General features: G+C 36.9%; 2 long non-coding RNA genes across 3 annotated transcripts; one reads left to right on the top strand and one right to left on the bottom strand.

Annotated features, from left to right (window-relative positions):
- Positions 1–206: 206 nt before the first annotated feature.
- Positions 207–1,848, top strand: LOC106444426. Its single transcript, XR_001288240.3, has 3 exons — positions 207–639; positions 914–993; positions 1,336–1,848. It is a non-coding gene; the product is annotated as an uncharacterized LOC106444426 (long non-coding RNA).
- Positions 1,849–2,807: 959 nt separating this feature from the next.
- On the bottom strand, positions 2,808–4,453 carry LOC106440321. Of its 2 annotated transcripts, none has more exons than XR_001287654.3 (3): positions 3,912–4,453; positions 3,590–3,787; positions 2,808–3,279 (listed from the first exon to the last, which is right to left on the bottom strand). It is a non-coding gene; the product is annotated as an uncharacterized LOC106440321 (long non-coding RNA). The 2 variants fall into 2 exon arrangements; XR_001287653.3 differs by having other exon boundaries at positions 2,808–3,265.
- Between the last annotated feature and the right edge of the window lie 265 nt (positions 4,454–4,718).

Genomic DNA, 4,718 nt, shown 5'->3' with positions numbered 1-4,718 from the left:
AAATACATATATCTATCAAATTTTTCTTTTTAAAATAATAGTTTGGAAATTAAAATTTTTTGTTGCCCCATGACCCATGACACCATTGAACCGGCCCTGGTACATGGTAACTAAATTGGAAAGAGAAATTGCATCGTACACACAAGACTTATATGATAATTAGGCTAATGCACTATTTACATTATCGAGGATGTCAGAAGGTGTTAGTTTTACATTTTTAACCTTGCTCACTTCATACCCACGTCAACCGGTTACTTTTTGTTCTTGTAATTTACTTTCTTTATTTATTTTTAATAACCCATCAATCTCATGTGTCAGGCAAGTGGAATTTTTTCAGTTATCGAAAAAATATACTGAGGCACAGCACAACATTATACTGAGGCACAACATTATCAGATGTTGAAGCGATTTCGCTCCAAGCCACCACAGGGTTCTCGTCTCCTCCGTGACATTACAACGTTCTCTGCCGCTACTGGCTCTGTTCACCGTTGAAGCCATCTCCAATTATCGAGCTATCCTCCTTCGCAAATCAGTTATGGCAAGACCAATCCCGGGCTCCAATTGTTGTCGCACTGTACCGGACTCACCGTTGTCCACGTTTAAGCCAAGCTCGGATCTCTTCCAATGGTGATTTCACAGGTTATTGCAAAACAGGTCCATGGGCTTCTAGTTATTTTCATATTGCCCCACGACTTTGTAAATTGCAGACACATCCTCAATTCAGCCCTTTAACTTCTCGATTGTGACAATTTAGCCCAGGCAAAAGTTCTGAATTTGCAGCATTGGTCCCTGAATTCTTGAAATCTTTTGTTTCCTGGTTAATAATTTGTTAATAATTTGTTTAGCATATATTTATCAAGGGCATAAGATATCAACTATGTCCTTAATTGCATTGTTGTCTACTCAACTACAGGTACCACTACGGCGGATGCGTTAAACAATATCCAGCACGCCTTGCGTTTTGCCAATCAAGATGTTGCACAAGCTGGAAATGTAAGTGTAACCTAAACACTTCATCAAAATCCTGCTCTTTTTGCTGTTACATTTCCTAACTCATATAATTGTCTTAGGTGGTTAGCAAACATACCATTTTAGCCAAATTTATGGTTTTTTGTTCGCACGTTAGCAATATATAGTTGTAAATTGCAGGCCACCAATAAACTTAGCCTAGTTTTCATCTAAGTTAACAAAATAATGTTTTCGGTTGGACAGCTACTGGATTATTTGCTCTAGTTATTTATCTTTCGTTAGAGTAAACGTAACCAGGAAGACTAATCTGAACATTTTCAACACAATTCTCCTCCTTTTGTTTTCACATTTTTGCAATACATATAGTTGTCTTAGGTCCCGTTGTCGGATGCTTTGGATGCTGAAGAATCCAACCCGTCTCCTAGTCCTAGGAACACATCTCTCAAGACGGACGGGATGATCACCAAAAAACTGCATCCATTTCAGAAATGTTTCCCTACCTACTGAGACAAGCCGGGAAACAACCATGTCCTAAAGATTTGAAGGCCCTAGCCATTGAAAGACCATGTATCGTCCCCCCAGAACCACAACCATTTCGATTCTGGTATCACCTCTATTCTACTAATTCAAGACCATGCGGTTTCTGGTAGTGATGTCTGCAAATGCATCACTCCCGATGTCCTTGACCTTGAGGTCAGAAAAACTGCAGTCATGATCGAAATGAAGATAATGTTCAAGTCCTATGGTTCTAGCCACCCAACCTCTGCCTACTGTTATATCTACGTTTCTTTTTGTGTTGTTTTGGGGTGGGGTATCACCCTTTAATGTCTTATGTGTTCCTTCGTTTTAATGTATAATAAAAACTTTTTTAACTACCAAGTCTTGCGTGTATCTTTGTATAAAATGTCTTAGCCAGTCACCTTGATTCTTAAACTAAGACAGAAACCTGCACAGTAAAAGTGTTAAAGGGTAACTAGAATGTTTAGCCTCTTATTGAATTAGTTAACATGCTAACGTAAATTTATGGAAAAAAAATTTCGCCACTCTCTGCCAACCTATTTACTATTTAACACACATATGTTTTGGATTAGTGCAAATATATTTTTTGGCTTTTAGCAGCTGTTGTTAACCCTACACACACAGAGTCACCCGGTTAATAATCTGTTTAGCGTATATTTACATCATAAAACATGCTAAAATCCTAAATCAATTTCCACAACTATCTTTAGCAACATAAACTTTATTTTAACCCAACCTGTGTTTTTGTTCCCTAGCTAAATACAAACCACCAAACTATTTATAAGGCCAATCTAACGAGTCGCTAAATTTTCTTGAATACCATTGTCGGATATAAAGGGTTATATCATAGAGTTTGCGAGCTATATTCGAACTCGACGTGGGTTGCGAGCTCATCAAAAAGTTCATCCTCTTGAAGTTTCAAATGTTTTAAATCTCATGTTGGATGACAGATCCATGAATTTGATGCATAAACAACAAGAAAAACTTATAAAACTTGTGGATTTTGATAAAGATATGCGTTGCAGAAAACAAGTTGCAAAAACCCTTAATAAAAGGTGTAGAAGAAGATGATAGAATCATAATTATGCCACTCATTTAAGGAACGTACAAAAATAATTAAAACACACCACTTGGGTTTCGAACTCGACGTGGGATGAGCAAATCCAAGCCTATTTACCAACAGACAACATTATTTTGTTTGTTATTCATCTAAGTTCGTATATATATATCGTTTATGACAATAATTCTTACAATAATTTTTTTTATCTTACTTCACATAACAAGAACATCATTTATGACAATAATTCTTACAATAATACTTATCAAACAAAAAGGATCAGATACCCGTTAAAATACTTCATATCCGTACAACCTTTTGAAAATTCTTGCCATTACTGCATCCTTACAAGCTACGATAGAGTGTAGCCCACTAAAACATAAAACAGTTGCTAAACTTTGCCCTAACCGATCATGTCACTAGCACAACCCGCAAACTGAAGAACTTGAAGAAAAGAAAAACAATCCATTTCATTAACTACCCACGCCCCACTCTGTCACAAACTTTCAACACCCACCGTCCGTGCTACTTCCTTTAGAGGAAGTCTCAGTTGCCCTCTTGCCAGCCTTGCTAGTCCCAACTCCCTTCACTGCGCAGCAAATAGCTAACTTCATCATTTGTTGCAGAGCGTTATCACAGGCGTTTGCCTCATTTCCAACTGCTTTACCCCTCACAACGTCTACCGTAGCTGCTAATCCTAGTCCCTTAGCAACCCCATCTCTGCAAAACAGTCACTTATTATAAATAAACTATTATTAGCCATCAGTTTCAAGACATCTACTTATTACGTTTTAAAACATGACTTATTATTTGCTAACTTATTTATTATGTAACACATTTATGTTTTGTACGAGTGCAAATTTATTTTTGGCTTGTCAATAACCGGTTTAGCGTTTTAAACAATCTTTTGTTATACTTGATAAAAACTCTTCAGTATATATTGCAACTACATTTAGCAACTCATTATTTGTTTAGCCGATACTTTATAATTTTTTCCTCGCTAACATTAACCAAAATCATTATAAAAAAAAAGAACAAGCTAACCTGTCGCTAAATTTGCTTGATTTCCATCCACCATCTCATCATCATCGCCATCCAGCTCCATTATCTCTCTAACTGGTGGATTGCTACGATTTCGGTTTGCCAGAAAGTTGTCCGCGTAAGCCATCTCTAATGAAACTCGGTGGAAAAGGAGCATCCCTTCCTCTGGAAAGATGGCATTCATAACCCGTTCAGTTTGGGCTGCACGATCACCAAAAACAAGACATGTACTATCAATTTCAAACTTTGTTCAAGGTCACCAAAGTCCACCGCAAACTTAAAACAAAAAAACAAAAAAAAAACACTTATTTGCTTACAAACTCACTCTCATACGCGGTTCTTCAATCTCCATTGATCTTCAAACTTGAAGCTTCATGTACCAATTCAAGCAGACTCTCCTCGATCGCCAACCTCTCACAAGCTTCAGTCTCCCTCAACACTCAGATGGAACACACCCACGTCCTCGGCGTAGCTCTGACCCGAAGAACTTGTCTCCATCCACTAAGGATTACGGAAAAGCGAGCACGATATTACCCAACTAGAATGGTGATTTCGATAGGAGTTGGATCAGTTGGAATGAATGGAACACCAGAGAGCTACTCATCATAACTCTGATTTCAAATCAGAAAAATGACTATCCGATTAAACCTAATCGGAAACTTTATTTAATCAACTCAATATGAGTTCAGCAAAAAAAAAACGATTCGATTTGAGTTGAAAACACAACAAAATCGATCATATATATGACCAAATATTTACAAAACAAAAAAAAAAATCTCTTCTCCTCTAGAAAACTCCACTCCTGCAAAAAAATAAGGATGAGAGAACAAGAGATAATTTTCTCTTTCTAAAAGAGGAGAGATAAGTTTTTAGATTTTTATGATTTTTTATATTTTCCTTTTAGCTTCTGACCTACTATAACCGGTTGCATCGTGAATATCATTTTGTGAAGAGAAGGACAATTTTGTCATTTCCTCTATGTTGGATCATTTCGAAGGCCCACGGTTTTTGTTTCATAGGTATTTTCCTAATTTGTTACTTCTTACAGGATATTAGCCCAATTCACCCAATTGGAAATCCATGTCCCTTACAATGAAATAGTAAATATTGAATCAGGGATAAGAGTAACTGT

The sequence above is a fragment of the Brassica napus genome, chromosome A3 (genome assembly GCF_020379485.1).
Source record: "Brassica napus cultivar Da-Ae chromosome A3, Da-Ae, whole genome shotgun sequence".
NCBI lineage: Eukaryota > Viridiplantae > Streptophyta > Magnoliopsida > Brassicales > Brassicaceae > Brassica > Brassica napus.
This window is presented reverse-complemented; position numbering and strand designations above follow the sequence as displayed.